At 38.1% G+C, this 26,966-nt stretch overlaps 1 protein-coding gene across 15 annotated transcripts in view; it reads left to right on the top strand.

The window, feature by feature from the left end:
• The window catches only part of BMPR1B (bone morphogenetic protein receptor type 1B), a 449,057-nt gene that overhangs the window by 220,439 nt on the left and 201,652 nt on the right, over window positions 1-26,966 (top strand). For 5 of the 15 annotated variants that reach the window (XM_010805980.4, XM_059887371.1, XM_059887372.1 and 2 more), the window contains exon 1: window positions 6,948-7,171. The exons of 3 other annotated variants lie outside the window; for them this stretch is intronic. The gene's annotated coding sequence lies outside the window, so the exon portion shown is untranslated. Of the gene's footprint in view, window positions 1-6,943; window positions 7,172-26,966 lie in introns of those variants that run through there. 7 more of the 15 variants (XM_059887382.1, XM_059887380.1, XM_059887381.1 and 4 more) reach the window with 3 other exon arrangements.

Genomic DNA, 26,966 nt, shown 5'->3' with positions numbered 1-26,966 from the left:
AGATATTTTCCGTTTTTAGCTGTAAAATATATTTAGATATTTAAAAAGGTTAAAAATTAAAGTGAGAGTTAGCAGATGGTATAGGCAATATAAAGAAATTGAAAAAAAAGAAAAAGTAGCATTTTATAGGACTTTCTCACATCTGTGAGATTGTTGACCTAGTAACAACTCATTTTGGGGAGCTTAGTTTCAGTGGGTTGATCTCTGTTTTCAAGAAGAATATGAAAATGGTAACCTAACTGTAATTTGTTGCTTTTTCACCAAAGTCCTTGAGTATATTTAAAGTTGTCTGAAAAGTGTGCAGTGAAAGTTGTGTGAACAGTCCTTTAGTTTCTATTGTTTTGTGTTTCAAACATCACTCATCTACTTTCAAATATTAACAGGTGTTCTGCCAGCTGTGCCGAAAATGTTTCAAATGATTTAGAAGCTGTTTCCACACTTACCTTGTATAGGGGCTATTTACAGTGAAAGGAGTTCTCTGATTACAGAGTGCTTAGGTACAGGCGAGGGACTAGAAGCCAGACAAGCAAGTCTAATTTGAGGTCTACCTGCCTATCATTGTTGCTTCAGAAGGAGAAAAAGTGGGAGGACTAGGATTGGTTTTTATGTAGCGCTGGTGCTGATAAATGGATTTTTCTTTTAATCTTGCATACTTTGGCATGTGTATTTATGTTGTGGCAGGAAAGAATTTAAATGGTATCAGAATAATTTTATTTTCATAGCTGCATGAAGATGCAAGGAAAGAGTTTGAATTCTCAGAGATTTTAGAGCTATTGAGGCCTATTAAAATAGAGGAATAGACTCTCTGTATTTTACCACTTTAGTAAAAAAAAAATATGTAAGGTCTTTTCTATCTGTAAAGTTAACTGATTAATGACCATAAATGACTGGGAACATGTAGGAAATTTTGTGATTATCTCACACTCTTGTCAAGACATTAAGCTTTAGAATTTATGAATATTTATGTTTCATGCCACTGAGATTAAACTATTCTTTGCTTACTTATTGTTAACCAACCAAATAAGCAAGTCTCAATAGGTAGTAAATTAAACAAAACTGTTTTCATGCTAATAAGTAGGGTTTGCCTTCACTTATAAATAATCATGTTTGAAACATTTCATTTTCAAGCTGTAGTTATATGGAACAAATACCATGTTTAAATGTCATCTTATAGCTAATATCAAATTTAATTGTTGCTGTCACTTTATGGCATACCATTATTGGACTGAATTCTAGCTTCAGAGTACAACTCCAGATATAAGCAGATGTTAAGGATTTTTGCCTAAGAGTTACAGGCATAGGATAGTGTGTCCATATGATATGGTCTTATTTGTAATATTGAGAACATGTTTGCGTTTTGTGGATGAAATAAAACTAATTACGAGCTCTAGGGATTATCACAGAGAAGGCATCCCACCCCTGTACTCTTGCCTGGAAAATCCCATGGATGGAGGAGCCTGGTGGGCTGCACTCCATGGGGTCACTAAGAGTTGGACATGACTGAGCGACTTCACTTTCACTTTTCACTTTCATGCATTGGAGAAGGAAATGGCAAGCCACTCCAGTGTTCTTGCCTAGAGAATCCCAGGGACGGGGGAGCCTGGTGGGCTGCTGTCTATGGGATCGCACAGAGTCGGACACGACTGAAACGACTTAGCAGCAGGGATTATCTAATACTTTCTTTGCATATTGTAGTCTATTGTAGAGCTGCTGTGATCTAAAGCACTGTAATATCTTCAGTCAGCAAACCTTCCACTCTTAAATTTTTATTTTTCCTTATTATTAGAAAATTAAAACAGCCAAACCTCTTCATTCCTAAGAATATCGCAGTATAATGCAGTCAGGACACAGCTTAGCGACTGAATAACCAAGTATGGTCATGAAAAAAACTGGTCCTAGAATCAGCTGCTGCTAAGTTGCTTCAGTCGTGTCCGACTCTGTGAGACCCCATAGACGGCAGCCCACCAGGCTCCCCCGTCCCTGGGATTCTCTAGGCAAGAACACTGGAGTGGGTTTCCATTTCCTTCTCCAATGCATGAAAGTGAAAAGTCAAAGTGAAGTCTCGAAGTCGTGTCTGACTCTTCACGACACCATGGACTGCAGCCTACCAGGCTCCTCCATCCATGGGGTTTTCCAGGCAAGAGTACTGGAGTGGGGTGCCATTGCCTTCTCCAGAATCAGCTGGCATGGATGTAAATGTTTACTCTTCTTTCCTACTTATCTTTACCTTTAAATGAGGATAATACTAATAGTACTTAACACATAGGTTTGTTTAAGTGTTAAATGAATTCATTTATTGTCTTTACCTCTAAATGAGGGCAATAATAATAGTATGTAACAGATAGGTTTGCTTAAATGTTAAATGAATTAATGCATTCAGTGTATAGGACAGTGCCCTGCATGGACAAGTACGGTTGAGCCATCATCATTTAGAGGCTTGGTCCCCCCATGCTGCTAAGTCGCTTCAGTTGTGTCCGACTCTGTGCCACCCCATGGACTGCAGCCCACCAGCCTCCTCCGTCCATGGGATTTTCCAGGCAAGAGCACTGGAGTGGGGTGCCATTGCCTTCTCCTTGGTCCTCCCATACCTGATGCCTATTGGTTGAAAAATACTAATGTGGGAAAATGGAACTTTATATACTGTCATTTCTCGTGGTTTTAATTTTTAAAGTAAAGGAAACTGAAATTGAGTGCTGTTAAACGAATTGTTTAAGATTAAACAAGTACTTAGTGGCACATTTGCCCTAAACTAGAATTTAGGCCTTTTTCAATGTTTGGCATCTGCTCTGTTTTTATCTCAAGAGCATTTAAATAATTTTAATAGTTATCTTTTGTACTTTTGATGTTTAGAATTTTTCTTTAATTTGTAATTTCATGAGAATCATTAAAATGCTACAGAGGTATAAAGTAGAAACTATTTTATATTCATGTATCTCTAAAATTACTTTAAAATTTCTCTTTTGGAAGATGGTTTGTATGTCTTGTTGTATAGCCATAGCCATGTCACTCAGTGGTGTCCGACTCTTTGCGACCCCATGGACTGTAGCCTACCAGGCTTCTCTGTCCATGGGATTTTCCAGGCAATAGTACTGGAGTGGATTGCCATTTCCTTCTCCAGGGGATCTTCCCAACCCAGGGATCGAACCCGCATCTCCTGCATTGTAGACAGACGCTTTACCATCTGAGCCACCAGGGAAATCCCGTCTTGTTGTATAGGAACACTGAAATACGGGAACCAGAGTGCACTTCGACATGGTGTCTTCTCTCGGCCATGGTCGGAAGCTTGACATTCTGTGCCAAAGCAAATGGTAGCAGGGTTTAAATTCATAGGTTAGCTCTTAACATTAATAATGCATTGTTACTTTGCATTTCTCTGAAGGCCAGGATTTAATTCATCACACTTCCTATGTAGATACAGGTCATAGCTAAAGAGAAATTGTTTGTTTAGATGACCTTGTATACTGTCCATCAAGAGCCTAATGATTTATATTGTAATTTTTACAAAGTACTGTGATTCACAATAGGGTGTCAGGCAGTTAGATGGTGACATGTGTATTTTTTGGGTAGTCCCAGTGGTAAGTGAAGCTTCTGAAGGCAGAACTATAAATAGGTCCTAATTACCTGCCCTCGGTGATTTTTTTGTATGTGTATATTGAACTTTCTGACTTATTGTAATGCTACCACCGTGTTTATGGTGCAACTGGTATACCTGTATTGACTGGAGAAATTGAATGACTGTCTGGTACATGAAATAGATTCCAGCCTTTTTCCGTGACATCATTATTATAACAGACTTCCTTAATATGAACAGCAGCTGTGCACTTTTGTGAGTTTTACATTATGAACCATAACAACCTTTTCAGCTCTATACAAGTGATAGGGTAGCTTGATGCTTAACAAATGAAGCCAGACTCTGAGCTGTGAAACTGTTAACAGATCTAGTAATGACATGGGCCTCTGTTTGGAACATTTCATAATACAACTGGGGAAAACAGGAGTGACCGCCATTTAGCACATTGGCAAAGAGGTTTTTCTTTACCTCTTGTTCTGTATAAGTCCATGGAATTAATGAGAAATTGATTTGCAGTTTGTGTCAGTAGATCTAGAGTCTCTTCAGTTGAATTTTATTTCGAAAATACCAGATTTTTCAGCATTTGAACATTCTATTTCCAGCCTTTAAGCAGAAAATCAAGTAATATTTTCCTTGACTATCAAAAAATAGTGCTTCCTTTTACTTATAAAGGTAAGAATCTAGTGTGATGTGAAAAAATATCTTGATTAAACATCTATGGGTTATATATGTGTAGCAAAATAATATCTGTTTTTAATCTGAATAATAATAAAGCAAAAATAAATCATTTTAATAGAGAAATTTAACTGTTATAAGCTTACCTGAAAAATTCCTTACATATTCTGCCTTATTAACCTTTTTCTCTTTGAATAATAATTTATGACTGTGGTTTGCAGTGACAAATTATATAACTTCCATGTGTCTATTTTTATAGTAAAAAGAAATAAATAACTTGGAATAATGTCATTTCCTGGGATTTGTAAAATTCTGCAGAGTGTTTTAAACAAGAGAGATCAAAATTCTTGAGATGGGAAAATTTTTAGAAGAATATCCTTTATAATTCCCTGTCTCATTATAAATTTATGCTCTTAAAAGAACAGTGATTTCACAACTAATCATGTACAATCCTTGCTAAAAGAAGTGAGTGCTGCCATGGAATATTGATGTGTATATTAGAGTTACCTCTTATGACCCTTTCAGCAACAAACTCCTATTTTTTAGACTGTCATTGTCATCACTAATTTTTTTTTGAGTGGGAGTTGACAGCTTCTTTGTTATCAATGAAAGAATATAAAATATTTTTCAGATTGCTAGTGAAAAAGAAAAATTGTGGCTTGTAAAAATGTCAAATCTTGAATTTGTCAGGGAATTGTAATTCTAAATTTTATCAATTTTGCCATTTAGTTCAGATATCATTTAGGTTGATGTGAGGGTTCATTTTTATGAATGAGACATCTAATACTTAGAGGACAAATTGATCTGCAGAAAGTTTATAATATGGCTTCTTACAGAAGGGACTGGGGCAAATTTGAAATAAGCTTCATATAATTGAATTTTCAGTGACAAGAATTGAATTTATACTACATATATTTAACAATAGCCTAAAATTATGAATTATGAATTTAGTTTTTAACTTCAATTACTAAAGTTTCTAGTCAAGCAAAAAAGCCAACCTTAAATAATGCTGTTTCTTTTCAAATGCTGTCATTTGAGATTATAACTCATAGTTTATATAATAGTATGCAAAAGTGCAAATTCAGAGAACAGTCCTGACTTTAATAGAAAAAATATGGCATCATAATCAGTGTATTATTGTGATTAGGTTGATTACTATCACTCAAAAATGAGAAATTTAATGATAGATATGTTGAATAAATCTGGGAAGAAATTTTAAATATAACCTTTCTTGAACCCCTATAACAAATATTTTTTATTTAGGCAAATTTTACTTGATGGGCTTAACACTACTTATGTGCTTATCTAGAAGTGAAGGTAGCTTTAACAACCTGAATAAAGTGAAATATTTGCTGGTATAACTTGATTAGGAGTATTGGTATGGAATAAGTCCATTTTTAAAGAACAGTCCCAATTCTTCACAGATGTTTGCTTTTTTGAGCTAATTGGTGGCTGGCTGTCTTTCAGGTGAATTAATCTTTGTTTGATTACATTGTAAAGTCCTTGAGGGCTGGATTCTTGCTTTCCTTGTACCTCCCCATGATTGGGGTAGAGTAGGTATTTAGTACACACGTGTTAGCTGAAGTAATGGTCTTGTTCTAAGCAGGATTTTGAAGTCAGATCACATGCCTTGGTGTGATAGGACCAGCCAGCCAAATAGCCAAGGGTGGTGCAGTTGATTGAATTTTATGGCCTGTCATGGCTCCTTTAGCACCGTTTCTTCTTGCAGTTTCTTTCTGTTCCTAGGAATGAAGCCGCCTGCAACCTGCAGCCCCTCTGGCTGTTGGTGGGTTTAGTCCTGAACCACAAGTGTGCTGTAAGGCTTCTCTGAGTTCTTATAAATTCAGATTCTACTACTGAACCCCTGGCTGCAACTTACTGACTTCTCTTAGGTGTTAAGTCCTTTACATATGCAAATTTATTTAATTCTCACAATCCTGTGAGACAGGCATTTTACATGCCAGAACAAGTACCCTGTCTAGTGACTCACACCAGACTGGGAAGAGACCAGATGTTCATCTAGGACTTTCTGACTCCAAACTTCTTTCCTTAAATCTCTTCCTGGTCAAAGCTTTTTTTTCTTCTGTCAGACCAGGTACTTGCTCTTCTCTTAACTGTAGTTGGGTGCTTACAGTTCAGACCCTTCTCAAGTGACTTGGTCATTACCAGGTGGTAGTTCCCACAGCACCACCACCAGAATCACTCTGAAAGATTCTAGAAGAACAGGCGTGTTGAGAAGCATAAGGAAACGTGAAATGAGCAACATGAAAGAAGGAGAGGACGCTCAGGATCCCTGTGTCTTGCCGAAGTGCTCAAGTTTCCAAGACAAACAATGTATTTAAGCTCAAAACCAGTATTTCTGCCTGAAATCAGCACTTTTTAAGGTATCTAATCCTTCTCATTCAGATAGAAGTTAAAAATAAAGGAAAAGGAAACAAAAACAAAAACCAACAAGGAGCACGAAGAAGAGGTGAAGCTTTATATTTCCCGTGCTTGAGCCCAGGCCCTTGAAGAATTCTAAGGTCCATATAATCTGGGGTCCTTCTTAGCTGACTGTAATGTTAGCTATTTCTCTTACTCTCTGAGTTTAAATTACATCCTTTGTAAATTGGAGATTATAATTCCCCAATCCAGGGTGCACAACAGAATTTCCTGGATTGTTTTATTTTTTCCTTTCTCTTTCCTTCTCGCCCTTTCTCTCCCCAGGTGTCTCGGATTCAGCCTAGATTTGCTAATCACAGTCTTTGCCTGGGCTTGTGCAGAGATAGGGAGATGTGACTGGATGGGAGGTGGTGAAGTGTGCCTTGCTAAGGAGTGTGGGCGTTGCTGTGCAGCTGGTTGGGAGGCTGTGCAAGTTTTAAAGCAGTTTATTAGTGTCTCTGACAACAGTGAATGAAGGTAGGCAAAAGGTGTGCCATCAAACAGGTAAATATGTCTTTATTTTGTGAAATGTGTAACTTAAGGTAAATGTATTCGTTAGTAAATTGTATTTTGAAAAGAATAAAAGGTGAAGTCGGTAAAGAGACCGCCTTTCTTTTCAAGGATGGATTTATATTTCTAATTTGTCTCCAAATGACAATTCATTCATTCTTTCACTCAGGAATGTTAATTGTGTGCCAGATACAAATTATGTTACTCCCTCAGAAAATAATTTGGTCTTACTGAGCTGCTGCCTATATGTGGAATAATGGAAAGGGGTAATTTTGAATCTGGTGAAGAAAGACCCTTTAATTATTAGACAAGAACTATGTTAATTACCTCTGCCTCTCATTTATGTTTTCCTCACATATTGGTACTTAAAGGCAACTGTAATTTTTAAAAAAAATCACAATTATATCAACATCTTAAAAGAAAAATACTTGGTTTCATTATCAAGTACAGAAGAACGTACCACCGACTGCTTAATGTCACTTTTACGGGTTATTTATTTTTGTCCAATCTCCAATTCCTGTTGAGCATTTGGAAATGGTTGCATTTCTTTTCCAGAAACCTTATTGTTGGGGGATAAACCAGTCTCATTTAGACTTTGACTTCAGTATTTGCCATTACATTTCTTTCCTCGTTGCCATTGAAATATTGGGATTCCCTTTATGGAATGTATTTTTACAGTAATGCAGAGGCTTCTGAAGCTAGTTCAGCTTTCACTAGTAGTTGATAGAAGCGAGTACCTGATGTAGGCTTTCCACTCATTTTCTGTTATAAGAGCCAGAGATCACAAAAGTCCTACTCAGATTTATGAAATTGTTATTGAACTAAGTGATGCTTAGAGGTTTGACTTGATGGTTTAGTGGGGCAAAAAGGAGTTTTGAATTTGCAATCATATGTCTCTAAGAGGCTTAGAGATTGCTAGATCTTCACCTTCATAAGTTCCTTACATGAATTTCTTAACCAGGACTCAGTTTTCTCGGCTGCAAAATGGATGTGTTAATTCCTATGTGATAGAGTGGCTGAGGATAAAATGACTTATGAAAACAAGTATCAGACTTAATATTAAGTCTTAATAAATGTTATTTTTCTCAAATAGTTTTCCAGCATCCAAATAGAAGCATGAATAAATACATCATATGTGCAGATCATAAAGCCAAAAAGCTCTTGTATGTTTTTATTTATATTAAGCCTATTTTCAAGAGCAGTTGTAGAGTCACGGGAAAATTGAGGGGACGGTATAGAGATTTCCCATAGCCTCCCTGCCCCTATAAGCATAACATTTCCTCATTATCAACATCCCCCTCCAGAATGGTACATTGTTACAATTGGTGAACCTACATTGACATAGTATAATTGCTGCTGCTGCTGCTAAGTCACTTTAGTCCTGTCTGACTCTGTGCGACCCCACAGACAGCAGCCTACCAGGCTCCCCTGTCCCTGGGATTCTCCAGGCAAGAACACTGGAGTGGGTTGCCATTTCCTTCTCCGATGCATGAAAGTGAAAAGTGAAAGTGAAGTCGTTCAGTCGTGTCCGACTCTAGCGACCCCATGGACTGCAGCCCACTGAGCTCCTCTGTCCCAGTCTATACCTTATGTAGCAGTTTAGTCTTGGTGGTGGGTATGGGTATGGACATTCTATGGGTATTCTAGTATGGACAGATGTATCCCATTCTGTGGGTATGGACAAATGTACCATCACTGCACTATTTGCACTGCTATAAAAATCCTGTGTACTCTGCCTGTTCACACCTCTCCCTGGCAACCACTAATCTTTTTACCGATTGTGTAGTTTTGCTTCTTATAGGATATCATATAGTTGGAATCATACAGTATGTAACCTTTTCAGATTGGCTTCTTTCATTTAACAATATGCATGTAAGTTCCCTCCATACTTTTTTAAGACTTGAGAACTCATTTATTTTTAGCACTGAATTAATACCCTGTTTGCATATACTACAGTGTATCCATCTACCTACTAGTGAAAGACATCTTGATTGCTTATGTAACGTTTTATATTTTTTAAAGGAATTTGCTTAATTTTTGGCTGTGCTGGGTCTTTGTTGCTGCATGGGCTTTTCTCTATAGAGAACAGGGGCTACTCTCTAGCTGTGGTGCGCAGGCTTCTCATTGCCACGGTTTCTCTTGTCGCGCAGCATGGGCTCAAGGGCACACAGGCTTCAGCCATTGTGGGTGGGCTCAGTAGCTGCAGCTTTCAGGCTCAGTTGCTCTGCAGCATGTGGGACCCTTCTGGATCAGGAATCAAACTTGTGTCTCCTGCATTGGCAGGCGGATTCTTTACCATTGAGCCACTAGGGAAGCCCTAATGTTTTATATTCTTACTTGAGTCCTTTTTTTCGTAGTCATTTGAAAGGGTTTTAAATAGTACAAATTTAAGTATAATAAATACAGTTAATTGTATTCTATTTTGTAATTCATTGTTCTTACATTTTCCTTAAAGCTATTCTGAGAATTTAGAATATTACAAATGCAAAATGAAACAACATTGTATAACATAGACTCCAGCTGATTTTGAAAACTTTACTGAGTTCTTATCCCACCCTTTATTCAATATTCCTTGCTTCTCCATTATAACGGGCTCTAACATCCTGTAGTTGTTAAGAATTTTTCTATTTCCCGGATACTTTTATGTCCATTAATGAATTCAATCCCATGACAGCTCTATTTTAAGCTCTTCTTTCTGCCTTTGGTTTAGATCCTATCCATTGCTGCCATCTTCTTGATGTTGACTGAGCCTTCAGTTCTTTGTTGCTTTTTTATTTTTTATTTTTGTTCCTTTGGAGAAGAGATTGTCTTGTAATATACTGCTGGTACAGTTACACAGTTCATCCTTGTAATATAATATTGGGAGGCTCAGCTCTTTGGAACAGTGATGTATACACTGTGCTTTTCAGGAACATTCAGTGGCTTTTCTCTCCCATTCAGAGCATAGAGATCAGATGGGAAATGAACTAAGTATCTTTATCCTTTGTGTTTACTCTTGATCAAACCAAAGTGGTTTACTCTTTGGGTCCCAGAATAAATTTTGCTTGTTATTACACTGTCTTTTCATTGCTGATTCCATGTCTGAGTGAAAAGAGTGAGACTGACTATATTTCAGATTTTGATTGTTTAATTGTGCAACTTGGGCTAAATTATTAAACTTTATACCTATACAATGCAGATCATTATGGCTGCCACACGTGGCTGCTCAGATGGTACACTCAGACGGCACAGCTTGAGGGACTCTGTTCATATAGATTACAATATTTGGAATGCCCCACATCCTTTGAAGGGTTGTTATGAGAATTATATGAGCTCATAAAGAGAGTAGTATTACATGATGATAAAGAGTCTGGATTTCAGAGCCCCAATTCCTGGGATCATAACTAAGCCATTCTACTTATTACCCTTATGATCTTGGGAAAATCATTTAACCTTTTCTGTGCCTCACTTCTCATTTAAGATGGAAACAGCAGTGACTCTCTCACAGGGATATTTTGAAAATGTATTAATATTAAAAAAAAAGCACTTAGAATAGTTCCTGGCATATACAGATAGTTCCTGGCATGTACTAAACTCCTAGTATGTTTTAACTGTTTTTCTAATTATGTGAAAATTATTTACTGTCATGTTGATGCTCTTTATCTGTTAGCTCCTTATATAAGGCTTACTTTTCACATTTATGGTCCTTCTCCATTAGGTCTTTTCTAACCCTTATGCTCTGATTATCTTCTTTAGAATTACACACAGTAGCAATTACAGTAGGCATGTGATTTAACTTTGAACTTATGCTGTATTATAGCATGTGTGTTTCTCTTTCTATAAGGCCAGGACCCTCATCTGTATCTTTAAAGTGTTCTCAGGTTTTATCCGGAGAAGGCAATGGCACCCCACTCCAGTACTCTTGCCTGGAAAATCCCATGGACAGAGGAGCCTGGTGAGCTACAGTTCATGGGGTCTCTAAGAGTCAGACACAACTGAGCGACTTCACTTTCACTTTTCACTTTCATGCATTGGAGAAGGAAATGGCAACCCACTCCAGTGTTCTTGCCTGGAGAATCCCAGGGATGGGGGAGCCTGGTGGGCTGCCATCTATGGGGTCGCACAGAGTCGGACACGACTGAAGCGACTTAGCAGTAGCAGCAGCAGGTTTTATCAGCTTCTGCCTCACTTGAAATGGTGTTGGTGGAAAAGGATCCAGTGTTGCTCTCTGCTCTGTAGGGAGCTCTCTGCTCTCCTAAGAGTCTGAGGCTTGAGAACCAGAAAAGACAGCAAAAATGATATACTCATGGTCTCCTCATTTTAAAGGCTTTTATAATCCATTTGATGATTTAATTTTGCATGCTTGACAGTGAACAATTGCAATGTTATTAAATTCTCTGGTGTATGTTCAGACTAACAGAAAGCAGTAGGAGTTGAGAAGAAAGCTGTGTCTGTAAGAGCTGGGTTAGTGAGAAGAGGTTTCCTTGTGGGGTGCAGCTGAAATGGAGTTTGTGTGAATTGATTGAGCTGAACTAGACCTTCAGATGGTGCTGATAATGTTAATATTTACGTTGATACTGATAGGTGGTGGTTTAGTCACTAAGTTGTGTCTGACTCTTGGAACCCCATAGACTACAGCCTGCCACGCTCCTCTGTCCGTGGATTTCCTGGGCAGGAATACTGAAGTGGGTTTCTGTTTCCTTCTCCAGGGATTTTCCTGACCCAGGGATTGAACCCTCATCTGCATTGCAGCCGGTTTGTTTACCAACTCAGCCACTAATAGCTAATATGTGCTAATATTAATCCAAAGAGTAAACATTAACGCAGCTTGCTATGCTAGACATTGTTCTTAGTGTTTTACACATATTTACACATTTAATTCTTACAATAAATCTGTGAAGCAGGGACTACTACTATTCCCATGGTAAAAATAAGGAACTTGATATGACCAATACATTTATTGAGTTGTGATCATGATTATGAATTTTACTTTATTTCACAATAAATGAAAGCCTTTACAGTTCCTTGAATGCCAACATTTTGAAATTATGTTCCATCATGTTTTCTTTCATCACTCCATGTAATCTTTCTTTTTATTTATTTCTTTTTAAATGAAAGTTGTTTTTATGTTAGCTCCCTCCTGATAAAGACATAATATAATTACCAACAACAACACAAAAAGATAAAAGGCTTTCCTGGTTTGGAATGTGGGGTAGCTTATTGTATAATTTTATAGCTTCTTTTATAGTTTAGGTCAGCACATCAGATTTTAATGGTTTCTTATTTGTCTGATTGAAAACAACTGGTAAAGCTCATCTCTAGCATGATGAAACAGTATTGAGTTTGCAAAATATTTATGGTGGTGGAGTTCTGGATTTAATTTCGAGATACTTGGGTGCCAGTAACAGACGAGAATTTGCTTTATAACAACTTTGATGGACTTGGTGTACTCCTGTCTGACTTTATAACATCAATTCTGGATTATTGGCAAATCCCATCAGTAGTTTTCTGGGCAGGCTTTTGGTGGAAATAGGCTTTGATTTTTATTGTGTTATTTAAAGGAAAAAATTGAAATTAATCTGTCATTTTTTTATTTATCAAAGAGTCTGTCTTGGTTTCAATTTGTAACTGCATCTTTTTCTAATGAGACAGAGGCTATATTCCTTGTGATGTCAAAGAAAATTGTTTAGTTTCTAATAGAAATAGAAACCATTTAGGAGGTTGCTGAAGATGAACAAACTTGAATGTGATTTCAAAAAAAAAGTCTCCAAGTGTGGGCTGCTGTGTTGATGCGCACAGCATCCAGTCGTTACTGGTTTATTCATTTGCCAAAGTAACAGAGGAATAATCTGTAGGACAAGTGTTTGTTGTTGAGTCCCCAACTAATTGGGGCCATATTTCATGTGGGTGTTTACCTATCTTACTTTATTCTCATCCACAGATCTTGCTGTGGATTAGTGTTAACAGCCCTGTGTTTGAGCATAGCTGTGAAACTCGATGCCTCACACCGGAGGCCGGCGTCTATGGCAGCATAGAAGGTGTGATTATAAAGTGTGAGACTGGTTTCCACTTTATGGACAGACTGTGACCATGCAGTCTGCCTCTGTTGTGTGGTTTTTTCCTTTTTGCAGTATGTGGGTGGGAATGTATGTAGGAATTCTTTGCGGCTCTTCCCTCTCCACCCCCCGCCCCCCGCCTACCCCACCCCCACGAGGCTTCAGGATGTTTGAATAAACATTTGTCTTTCTATTTTTCTTGTCCCGCCCCCGCACCACTGCCCTGTTGCCTTCACTGCAAATGTAGATGGAAAACATTTTCCTTTGACCTACCTTTTCTATATTACTTTAGTTCATCAGAAGGATGCTTCATACATGATACTATAATCATTCATTTTTTTAACTCAAGTCTAGGCAGTTACACATAACTTCAGTTAGTGAATTAAAGTATTTAATCAACTCTAAGACATAAGATACAATCTGATTTCAGAGATATAATAGTGTGAAAACATGCTTATAGTGGTGGTAAAGTGTTACTGATTTAAGTTGTACCTTTTTCCAGGATGTCACAATGAAAAAAGCAGGCAGTTGTATCAGTGAAATGTGGTAACTTTTACTGGGCCCTGGCTACTGTAGGTTATCACTCATATTTGATATGAATTACGCACAATATGAATGGAACCAAGATAAACATATGTGTGCCAAATTCCAGTTTTTGACCACTTTTAAATATACCATTATTGATTATGGAACCTGATTATCCCATATGTTCTTAAAATGCTTATGAAAGAAAAGAAAAAAGGAATAAAAGAAACTTTCTACTTCTCAGTCTATCAATTCATCACCCATTAGCATTCTACTGAAAAAGCAGTACAAGTGGTAATAACATTATCTTTGGATCATTCACACATGATCAGTGAAACATGGTGTATAATACCATGAGCTTCAGAGGAAAGTAGACCTATACTCTGCTTTGTCCTGGGGTCTACTTTGAAACCTTGAGCAAATTGCTTTTTTCTTTCATTTTTCTCAAAGGAGAACCATACTTAATACATCGAGCTGTGTTGAGGATTAAATTATTAATCTAAGGACACTTTACACCTTGTTCAGACATATGACTGGGATGTTAGTTTGCTAGGGTGGCTGTAACCATGTACCGCAGACTGGGTGACTTAACAACAGAAGTTGATTTACTCAGTTTTGGAGGCTTCAAGTTCAAGGTCAGGGTGCAGGCATCAGAGGCCTTTCTCTTGGGCTTGTGGATGGCTGCCTTCTTGCTACCTCTTCCCATAGTCATCCCCTTGTGTGAACACATTTGTGGTGTCCTCTCCATGTCCTAATCTCTCCTCCTCTTAAGGACAACAGCCTAGCAACTGTCAGCAATCTTAACAACCTATTTGTAATTTAATTACCTCTTTAGCGGCCCTATCTCCAAATATAGTCATATTCTCAGGTATTTGGGGGCTACAGCCTGTGAACCTGCTGCTGCTGCTAAGTCGTTTCAGTCGTGTCCGACTCTGTGCAACCCCATAGATGGCAGCCCACGATGCTCCCCCATCCCTGGGATTCTCCAGGCAAGAACACTGGACTGGGTTGCCATTGCCTTCTCCAATGCATGAAAGTGAAAAGTGAAAGTGAAGTCGCTCAGTCGTGTCTGACTCATCACGACCTCATGGACTGCAGCCCACCATGCTCCTCCATCCATGGGATTTTCCAGGCAAGAGTGCTGGAGTGGGTTGCCATTGCCTTCTCCACTGTGAACCTGGGGGGACTGCAATTCAGACCATAACAGCAACCCCACGGATTTGTTATTATTCAGAAATGATTACTGCTTCTGTGAGGATTCTCAGGTGGTGTCTGGTGTCAGAGTAAGAGTGGGAGTGTAGTGAAATGAGAGTCCTTGTCCCAGGTTAGCATGGTCAGCATAGGTCTCCTGAGAACCTTGGAGTTTTTCTGGTGGTGAGGATGGTAGTGCAAGTTTAAGCAAAAGATCAGTGGTTATAAATGAGGTTTAAAATGCTAAATTTGGAATGAACACGGTATGGTTGGAAAAAATGTGAGAAAGTCAATTTGGCAGGGAAAGAGCATCACATTGGGAAGTCATGAGAGGTTAAGTGTCTATAAGAAAAGAAGAGACCAGCTTTTACAGTTGCTCGAAAACCAGGCTGGGTTTGTAAACTCATGTTAAAGACTATTAAACTGTAGTATGACATAAAAAGAATTTTCAGAGGGTCAGAAAGTTTTTTTTTTTTTAATATACTATACAAATTTCTGTATATTTTTAATACACGAGATGAGCATATATTTTACATATTGCTCATGTCTTTAAATACATTCGAAAGCATTTGCAGTGGCCTTGTTAGCAATGCATGGTAATGGTAGGTAGTCAGCAGTTTCATAAGACATGTGGTGTGTGTGTGTATGCTCAGTTGCTCAGTCATGTCCGACTCTTTGTGACCCCATGGACTGTAGCCTGCCAGGCTCCTCTGTCCATGAGATTTCCAAGGTGAGAATACTGGAGTGAGTTCCCATTTCATTCACTAAGACACGTGAGTACCCTGAAGTAATGTGTTCAGTTCCTCTGCTCTCCTCCATCTCTGTGAGAAAATGTAAGGTTTAAGGATCCTTTCTAGACAAGTCATATTGGACTTGTGGATAATCCCTGAGAGAGTTTGTAAGCATTTTATGGTTTATCTTGAAAGTTGAATATTCCTTTGGATTATTAAAATGTCTCTTCTCACCTTTCTTTTAAATATTTTTACCAATATTGTTTCAGCCACATGTGCTGCCTTTATAAGGACAGCATTCTTTCTTGAAATGTAATATAAAATTTCATTACAAAATGCTCACTTGGGTTCCATTTCATAAAGTTAATTTACTTCACAGAGCTTTGGAAATGCTTTGTCTCGTGGAGTTTTTGATCTTTGATTAAAATGTCAGGTAATAAAAATATTATGTGAATTGAGATATATCTGAAATCAAGTCTAGGGTAGAGAATATAACTTTAGTTACAACATGGAAAGTTTTGTGCATTCGTTATTATTTTTGAAATCCCCTTAAAAGTGAAAAATAAAGAGGTCAGTGTGATAATCTAAAAATTAGTTTTCAGAGATTCATATGTTAATTGAATTGTCTGTGTGTTTTCAGTGTCAGAGTAGAAGTTTAATAGCTCTTGACTTATTGTTTAAATTAAGAGTTAGTAGTGACACATCTTGAATTATTGCATGATCTGCACGATATGCAGATGACACCACCCTTATGGCAGAAAGTGAAGAGGAACTCAAAAGCCTCTTGATGAAAGTGGAAGAGGAGAGTGAAAAAGTTGGCTTAAAGCTCAACATTCAGAAAACGAAGATCATGGCATCTGGTCCCATCACTTCATGGGAAATAGATGGGGAAACAGTGGAAACAATGTCAGACTTTATTTTTCTGGGCTCCAAAATCACTGCAGATGGTGACTGCAGCCATGAAATTAAAAGACGCTTACTCCTTGGAAGGAAAGTTATGACCAACCTAGATAGCATATTCAAAAGCAGAGACATTACTTTGCCAACAAAGGTCCATCTAGTCAAGGCTATGGTTTTTCCTTTGGTCATGTATGGATGTGAGAGTTGGACTGTGAAGAAGGCTGAGTGCCGAAGAATTGATGCTTTTGAACTGTGGTGTTGGAGAAGACTCTTGAGAGTCCCTTGGACTGCAAGGAGATCCAACCAGTCCATTCTGAAGGAGATCAGCCCTGGGATTTCTTTGGAAGGAATGATGCTAAAGCTGAAACTCCAGTACTTTGGCCACCTCATGCGAAGAGTTGACTCATTGGAAAAGACTCTGATGCTGGGAGGGATTGGGGGCAGGAGGAGAAGGGGACGCCAGAGGATGAGATGGCTGGATGGCATCACTGACTCGATGGACGTGAGTCTGGGTGAACTCCGGGAGTTGGTGATGGACAGGGAGGCCTGGTGTGCTGCGATTCATGGGGTCGCAAAGAGTCGGACATGACTGAGCGACTGATCTGATCTGAAGGACCTCTTAACTTATAGAAATTGTCTGGGATGCTAAATTTTTATCTCTTTTTGCTAATATGAAGGCAATGGCACCCCACTCCAGTAGTCTTGCCTGGAAAGTCTCATGGGCGGAGGAGCCTGGTAGGCTGCAGTCCATAGGGTCGCGAAGAGTCGGACACGACTGATCGACTTCACTTTTACTTTTCACTTTCATGCATTGGAGAAGGAAATGGCAACCCACTCCAGTGTTCTTGCCTGGAGAATCCCAGGGACGGAGGAGCCTGGCGGGCTGCTGTCTGTGGGGTCACACAGAGTCGGACATGACTGAAGCGACTTAGCAGCAGCAGCAGCTAATATGAAGGACCAGGAACTTTGCAGATCTTTTTGTTTAATGAGGACAGTTTTAGTTGTAAGTCATCTTTTAAGGAAAATGAAATTATATTTCAATAGTAGGAAATAATATTTCCACGTTACCAGTTCTGAGGGAATTATCTCCTCATTAGAGCTGTAGTATTAAGACTTTTGGGCTTCCCTGGGAACTCAGCTGGTAAAGAATCTGCCTGCAATGCAGGAGACTCTGGTTCAATTCCTGGGTCAGCAAAATCCCCTGGTGAAGGGATAAGCTACCCACTCCAGTATTCTTGGGCTTCCCTGGTAGCTCAGTTAGTAAAGAATCCGCCTGCAGTGCAGGAGACCTGGGTTCAATCCCTGGGTTGGAAAGATCCCTTGGAGGAGGGCATGGCAACCCACTCCAGTGTTCTTGCCTGGAGAATCCCCTTGGACAGAGGAGCCTGGCGGGCTATAGTCCATGGGGTCTCAAAGAGTCAGACATGACTGAGAAACAAGCACGTTGAGACTCTTGCTTATCTAAGCATAATTTCATAGCATAAATCTCCTGTATACTAGACCCTTTAAGAGATCATTATGGACATTGTTATTTTTCCTGTCACTCATATCAGTGAACGATTTTCAGAGGCAGCTTGAGTCAGTAATGTCAAGTCTCTTATATATCCACGTGGTTTAGGAATAAGTGATAGTAATGTTAGAGCATAAGAAGAGAGAACTTTCGGGCATTCTGAGGCAAATTAGGTCTAAGGGGCTGCTTTAATTTAAAAAACAAAAGCACTACTGTTTCTATCCAGAAAACCAAATATCTTGGAGTTAAACATGGAAAATGTTTATAGTGTTGTATAGTTTTATTACTTCAGACAGAAGGAAAAGAGTTTATTGAGTAACCTTCAGCCAATAAGAAATTTTATACAGGCCAACAATCAAGAGGTGAACAAAAAATATTTTCTGGTTTAGGGAGAATGAGTAATAAAGGCTTAAGACCTTAGCTGTTCGCTTTGAAACAAGTGCAGTCTTTCTGTTTTCTTTTGAACAGTGGACAGCTAGCAAGTAGAAAGGCTTTGTGACTTAAAGAATGGCTCTCAAAGTGTAGGTTGTGCCCTTTTCTACTCTTCTTCTTCCCTTAGATTGCTAATTTGGTGGTTGAACTTCAAGCAGATGTCTTGAACCAAGAACTAAGAGTTGTACGTGGAGGATAGTGTGAAATTGGTATTGGAAGAGACTGGGCTTTTTAGGATTGTGGAATTGCCATACCAAACCTCTCTGTTGCCTGGGGATTTGCTTCTGATAGAGAAACAAACTTTTGTTTAAGCCACTGCTGTGTTAGGCTTCCTGTCACTCATGGTGAATGTGATTGTGACTCTGATACCCTCCCCAGCTCTGTTTACTTGTTGTTGTTGAGTCTCTAAGTTGTGGCCCACTCTTTGTGAGTCCATGGACTGCAGCATGCCAGGCTTCCCTGTCCTTCACTGTCTCCTGGAGTTTGTTCAAACTCCTGTCCACTGAGTCAGTGATGCTATCTAACCATCTCATCTTCTGTTGCCCCCTTCTGCTGCTCTCAGTTTTTCCCAGGATCAGGATCTTTTCCATTGAGTCGGCTCTTCTTATCAGGTGGCCGAAGTATTGGAGCTTCAGCTTCAGCCTCAGTCCTTCCTGTGAGTATTCAGATTTGATTTCCTTTAGGATGGACTGGTTTGATCTCCTTGCAGTCCAAGGGAGTCTCAAGAGTCTTCTCCAGAACTACAGTTCTGGAGCATCAATTTTTCAGTGCTCTTTGACTCCTAGAGCCAAGTGAGCTATGTTCTGCTGGTCAAATCTAGTCCACTGCCAGTTTTGTAAATAAAGTTTTATTGGAGCACAGCCATGCCCACTTGCTTACACATTGTCTGTGGCTGGCCGTGGCTGCTCTCCTGTTAATGTGGCAGAGTTAAGTAGCTGTGTTAGAGACCATGTGGCCCCGAAGGCCTAAAACTTTTATGATGTGCCCCTTTATAGAAAAAAAATTAACCAATCTTATCTCTTGATTGACCTCATTTTTTTTTTTCCTTTGCAAATGTCTCTTTCATTCATTTTTTTCCTGTATTTATACAGGTCCATTACCAGGCTGAACATTTTTAGCTCATGTTTGAACTACTTTAGCTGTCTTGTTGCAAGTGTTCTTAAATCATTTGTAATTCTATCATTTATTCATTCTGATATGCCTTAACATGGTAAGCTTTCCTAGACATATTTCCATTATGTCACTCCTCTGATGGAAAACTTTCAGTGACTTCCTCTTTTCTACAGCATCAGGTCATAAAATTTTTGCTTCTCTTTTATGATTCCTTATATTCTTTGCCTATCCTGGCATGACAGCATTATTCTTTTATTCATTCATTAATCATTTAACAAACTTTTAAAATACCAACCTGTGCTAGGAAACATAAAATGAATCCACAGTTCTAGTGATCCTTTGTAAAATAGTAGCAGCTTCCAATTGGTCTCGTAGCCACTAGTCTTCCCTGTTCTGGTCTTTTATCTTTCTCAGTGCTTTCTGAGGAGTTTTCTGGAATGCAGTTTTGAATATGTCACACTCCTGATTACAGCCTTCAGTGACCCCACATCCCCTGCATGGCAGCATGTGCAGATTAAATCTCAGTTTGTAGTGTAGAATATGAGGCTTTACCTGGCTTGGCCCTTGCATATTTTTTGTAATTCTAGTTTTCCTTTGAGACGACCTTATACTCTTTCCTTGAGAGCTTGCCCTTTTTAAAATTTCTGCCCAATTTCTGTTCCTTTTGCTCGTACAGTATAGCTGTCTGAAGAATCCTTCTTTTCCCCTCTTTCCTGCCAGCCCTTTTCTGCAATAATAACATGTCCTTATTAAGTCTTCCTAGATGAAGCATGAATGACACCTCCATCAGAGGTGTCCCTGCCCCCTCCAGCTGAGCTCATCACGGCCTCCTCTATGTTAATAGAACCTTGTGCGTACTTATTATTGAGCACTTATAATTGTCAGAGTTGCTGGTTCAAACAGTCATTTCACTTCTACTACACAGTGACTCCTTAAAGTTTCCTGATCACATGTTCCCCTTGGTTCTTGCCACTTTCCATCATGCCTGTTATCATAGTTGTGTGTTGTATTTCTTTGTATTGCTATTGGATTAATGTCCTTCTCATTCAGCACTTATCCCACCCCCAGCCAGGTCGGCAGCTTTGTGCTCATCATTTCATTTCCCAGTGTAGAGCTAAGTACCTGGCATACAACATGCTCTCAATTCTGGTTGTTGAGTAAGTATTCTAGTTTAATACTAGAACACTAGAATAATAATAGTATTCAAATTTAATCTGAGGGCAAAAGACTGTTTTTCCTTTTGTGTTTGTGTCTGTGTCACGTAGCACAGAACTCAACAATGTTCATCGCTAATGAAGCCTTGAAGAGTACTTAAAGAAAAAAGAGAGATTCTTTTCTTCAAATAAATCTTAACAGAATCTCAACATATAAAAGAGAGAAAGCAGAAGTACCATGTGTGATTACCCTCCCCCTGCTCCTCACTGGGCTCCTGAGGGAACTTCCCAGAATCCCTTGGCCTCACCTCAGGAATGATGGTTGGGAAACCAGTGGTAGAGTGGAAATAACATTGTCTAAAATAGCAGGTGAGCAGTGTTTTTCATCAAGTTCTGGCTGTCCCCGTGTGTCTGGGCAAATTGTTTAACTACTCTGGGACTTGGTTTTCTTGTCTTTGAAATGAGAAATTTGAACTAAAGTTCTTGGTGTATCTTTCTAGCTGTGTAAGTGTATTTAAAAGTGTATGTTTTTTACTGGCCTTTGGTCTTCATTTAGATATACATATTCTCTCATTTTCCCTTTTTTAAATTTCTGCCCAATTTCTGTTCCTTTTGCTCATACAGTATAGCTGTCTGAAGAATCCTTCTTTCTCCCTCTTTCCTGCCAACCCTTTTCTGCAATATGTCCTAGTGCTGAATTTCTCTCAAGACCATGCCAACTTTCAACTCATCTAAGAAGTACTCCCCAGCTACTCCTTTGCTTAATACACTTGTTACATTCATTGTCCACAGAGCACATAAGCTAGAACCTAACATACAGAGTTTTCCCAGTACAGACTTTCCATGCCAGAATGTGTTTTAGCAGGTAGATTGGCCAGATACCCATTTTGCTTACTTTAAACAATATTGTTTCAAGATATTAAGGCATGTTCTTTCCAAATGTATGTTACTTACTTTGTGATAAATATATTAATATATACATTTTATTGGAACACTCTGTAAAGTTTCTTCTATTGATCAATTATCTCTGTTAGCTTTATCTGCTTGATTACACAGACCTCACATTTCTATGTGTATCTTATCATTTACTATTGTTGATTGATCTTTTGAAAATTAAGCCCCTATTTAGTTGTCCAAGTTAGAAGAAATAGAGGGAGATATACTTAGAATATTATTTAGTGAGACTGTAATTCAAATGACATTGTATTTACTTATACAAGAGTTGGGCCATAAAGAAAGCTGAGCACCAAAGAATTGATGCTTTTGAACTGTGGTGTTGGAGAAGACTCTTGAGAGTACCTTGGACAACAAGGAGATCAAACCAATCTATCCTAAAGGAAATCAGTCCTGAATATTCATTGGAAGGACTGATGCTGAAGCTGAAGCTCCAATACTTTGGCTACCTGATACAAAGAATTGACTCATTGGAAAACACTCTGATGTTGGGAAAAATTGAAGGCAGGTGGAGAAGGGGATGACACAGGATGAGATGGTTGGATGGCATCACCGACTCAATGGACATGAGTTTGAGCAAGCTCTAGGAGTTGGTGGTGGACAGGGAAGCCTGGTGTGCTATAGTCCGTGGGGTCACAAGAGGACTATGCAAAAAGAAAAAAAAAAAGTTGGACATGACAATAAAAAAAAGAGTCAGATAGGACTGAGCGACTGAACTGATACAAGAGAGAGAGGGATGGTATGGGGAGGGAGGAGGGAGGAGGGTTCAGGATGGATTTTCTTTTAAAAATAAAAAAAAAAAATAAATAAATAAAATAAAATTTACACGGAAATGCAAAAAACCTAGAATAACCAAACAATATTGAAGGGAAGGGCAACTTTAGGAACTTGTACTACTTGATTTCAAGATTTATTAAACTGCACTAATCAAAACATGTAATACTGGCATAAGGATAGACATATTAGGAAGTCAGAAGTAAATCCACGCATGCATGGTAGTAAGTTGATCTGACAAAGATATAAGGTATATATATATATATATATATATATATATACACACACACATATATATAATGTACAATGACTACTCTTTTCAATAAATGATTCTAGACAAATAAAAAAAATTAAAAAGAAAAAAAAAAGAGAGACAATCCATTAAAATCATCTCTATTATTCATTAGTAAAAGAGCAGAACAGAAGACAGACAAGTTTTGCTCTCAGATCTGAATTTGAATCGGAGCTCTGTGTGGCTTTAGGCAAAATAAAACCTCTCTGATTTTAGATTCCTTTATTTAAATGGGGTAATGCCTTCTCAGGGTTGTTGTTAGGATTAGAGCTAAAGCCATGTCTAAAGTCTATCACATAGTAGACATCCCACCAAAGTTAACTGTTCATGGTATTTCTTATCACTGGAGAAATCTGAGATAAGCTCCCTGTAGTCAAAGAAAAAGATCCATGTTTTTGATAGGGTCCATGCACATTCATTTCTTTTCTGGCTTGGGTTATGTAAGAGATTTTAGATTGAAGTTAAGAGCTTTTTTTTTTTTTTCATTTTCCCTTCAGGCAGATTTTCTCTTGGTTTAAAACTGCTGAAAGAAATTGGAGAAAATAAGGAGAATTGGTAACTTTCATGAAAGTAACTTTCATGTTCATATTTTGTGGGACTGATTTTTATCTTCTGAATTTCCTAAGTGGTACACTGAATGTCTTTCAAAGAAATATAGTCTGTTTTAGACTAAAAGTAAAGTGTGCCTGTGTTCTCATGTTTACATATATGCAGAGGAGCATTGATACGACACATCTTTAGGCTCTCAAGAGCCCTGAACAGTATTTAGAGCAATGACCCTGTGATCATCAATGAAGCATTTGTGGACAGACATTGGAAAGCAGGTTCACTGGCAGATAGGGAAAGTGTGAACCAGCAAAGCACTTAGAATGGACGTACGACCACACAGTTGTAGAAAACAGAGTTTGAATTTCTCAACACAATGTCTTGGCTTTGGACTCCCAGAGTTTAAATATTGACTTTTAAAATGAGTTGAAAGTTGATATATGCCACCTTATAATATCTTTCTCAGCACACTATGTTAAGTGGCAGTAACACAGCCTTGATGAATAACTAGTTCTGTGTTGTTTCTGATTTACAGCCCTGGTAATTTTTCTTGTTCTGGGAATACATTGCATGAGAACACATGTTGAAGTTAAAATTAGCTTTAACCTATCTAAGTAAAAATGAGAATTCTGCTCATATAAACCAACTTAAAAATATTTAATTTAAAAATAGTGTTTCAATATATAGATTTTATTCTCTTTCTCAGAGAAATTATCAAAAGAATAAAAAATATAAGCATAGAAACACAAATAGAACTGAGAGTATTAAAATGAATGATATATCAGTTTTAGAAGAAAATAGAACATTTAAATACCCTTGGAAAAAACAATGTAAAAATTTGCCATAAGAAAAACAGGCTTATGTCTTCTTACTCAAAGGTAAAAAATACACTATAATGAAAAAATGCAAACTTCTTAATTGGCCACAGTGTTTTTTTTTTTACAATGAATAATTATTTTAAGTCATGAACTCTGTATAATGAGCTATATGGAAAATCTCCCTATAATTGGGTAATTCCAGAACCTTCACTTGGCTGTATATATTTGGTATAAATATTCTCAAGAGAGTTTATGACTTAATTGTCATGCCTAAGAAATATTTGCATTTTGTTAGATTTAACTTAAAGTACAATTAAGAATTGAAAACCTAAAGCTCGATGACTCCATTCAGATTATGTGCAGTCATTGAAAAATACTTTACTTGCTATGTCTATACTGAAAAATTGTCATGAGCACAACCAGCTGTATCCTAAGAGAGAGTGTGGGAAAGTTTAAGCAGAGTTTCTAGAAGTTCCATGAAGGGAATGAGGGCCCTTGGAGACATATTAGACCTATTAGTCAGTCTGTAATAAAGAAATTATTTATCTTGGGAGGTGACAAAAAGAGGCAGAAACTAAGCATGTGAGATATTTTTATATAATACTGATGTGTAGGGAGGAGATAGGAATTCGTGATAAAACCCCAAAAGTTGGGTTATATTCAAACTCTGTTAGTTTACAGAGAAATTAAATTAATTAAATAAAACCATTGAATTAAGGGATAATTTCCTCTTTTGACCTAGAATAAGCCTTTTTAGACTTTTTGTGCAGTCTTCAACCCTGTTAAGTAGACATACGCATACCTTTAACATCTTTCTTAGGTTTAATGACTAATGTAATTTGAATTGAGAAGACTGCCTAGAATCAGCCGTTCAGAAAGTAGGAAGTATTATAAATGCAACATTCTCATTACAGAGTATGTACAGCAGTCACATTTATTGTAAAGTGTCTTTCTGTAATTGAAAATAGAGAAAAATTCCATTTTTATTAACTTATAGAACAGATAACTTCAATTTACACGTGTTTTGTCCATGTGAAACAGATAAATTTTCCTTTGGCCATTTAATAAAATAATAAGAACATTAAAAAGTCTGATTGTGGTACTCTAAAAACTCAAGAAAGATCTGAAATTTTATTAGAGAACATGAGATACCACACATGACCATATTTGTTATCTCACTTGGAGGGTATCTCCATAAAGGCAGTGATAATGACATTTTAGTGGTTTGATTAATTTCCCTATTAGCTGTCCAAATATAAACTGTACTTGTAACTTTACATTCAGAGAGATTTTGTTTCTTTTCCTTTTTGTCCTCGTTGGGCTTTCCTGGCATCTGTCCAGATGCTGTTACTTAATAATATCTGTATGGCTTATTTTCTGCTCAGAAAGATGTAGCGAAAGACCAAAGTGGTCACACCTTGCTGGCAGTGGTGGCTCCACAGGCCCCATGTCTCCCTCAGTCCTTAAGGCAAGGTCTCACTGAGCCTCCACAGAGGAACCTTACAGTGCTCAGCTCTGGGACGTGGTGAGTACTTAATTAAAAAAAAATAAAAGCATGTTTAAGAATGCTGTTTTTCATGGACTGCCCATTACATGAGAAAATGAAAATGCTATGTCGAGTTCTGGGCCAAATTTTAACATTTATTTAAAAATTAGGTATTTTATTTTTTTGGACTGAGAAATGTTGGAAAATTTACACTGCCAGTTTAGACACTGCAATGTTAGGAGGATCATTTGAGAAGCGGCAACCTCAAAGTAATTTTATACTCCTTGAGTTACTTTTCACTTTGATCCTTACTCTGGCACTTGAAGGCAGCTCATGGAGTTGGGCAGGTGGCAGGCACAGAGCCATGGACCTCTGGTGTTTGAGACAACTCAAAAATCCATCCTGTGCTAAGTCAGTGAGAATGGAAGATCTTCTTGATTAGTGAGTTTTACCACTGGCACCATTATATTCTTGTACCCTTGGTCCATGTTCTAAAGTAATTAGGTCTTATTCCTGGAGATCCACCTTCCCTCACTACTCCATTATCTACTGTCAAATGTCCCTCATGTTCTCCAGGTTCTATCCAGCTTCACTCATACTTATTTTGTGGGTTTTCTAGCAGTTTTTCTGGGCAACTATAGTTCATCCCTATATCTCAGGTCATCTTGATCAGCTACATTCCACCCATCCCTGTGTCTACATTCTAACACTGAGACAAATGCTTGTATAGAAGCCTACAGTTGCCAGGCTAGTAAGACAGTAAAAAATCCGCCTGTAGTGTGGAAGACCCAGATTTGATCCCTGGGTCAGGAAGATCCCCTGGAAAAGGCAATGGCTACCCACTCTAGTATTCTTGCCTGGAGAATCTCATGGACAGAAGAACCTGGTGGGCTGTAGTCTATGGAGTCACAAAGAGTTGGACATGACTGAGCAAGTAACACACAGAGACTAGGTTGTTCGTTCTATTCCAAAGCTGAAGGACTTTATTTTGACATTGGGTAATACCCTCAGAAAAATTATAGCCCATCACAAAGCATTCCCCTGCCCCATGTTTTATCCTAACAAAATTTTGATTACTTTAAAAACATTTGGATTTTAGGATTAAGAGCCTGTGTTCTTACTGCAATGATAGAATCAAAGAATAGAAATCTTCTCTGATTTAGTTTCCTTCTCACCAACATGGTATTTCACATTGAAATCTTGTTGTTTATTCTTATTATCTACCCACTACAATGTGAGATCCACTTAGGCAGGGAATTCTGTCTGCTTTTTTCCCCCTCTGTGTCTTCAGTTCTTGTAATAGAGCCTGGTGTACAGTACATGCCCAG

This window comes from Bos taurus, chromosome 6 (genome assembly GCF_002263795.3).
Source record: "Bos taurus isolate L1 Dominette 01449 registration number 42190680 breed Hereford chromosome 6, ARS-UCD2.0, whole genome shotgun sequence".
NCBI classification, from domain to species: Eukaryota; Metazoa; Chordata; class Mammalia; order Artiodactyla; family Bovidae; genus Bos; species Bos taurus.
Note: the sequence above shows the minus strand (reverse complement) of the source record. Positions and strands in the feature narration are given on the sequence as shown.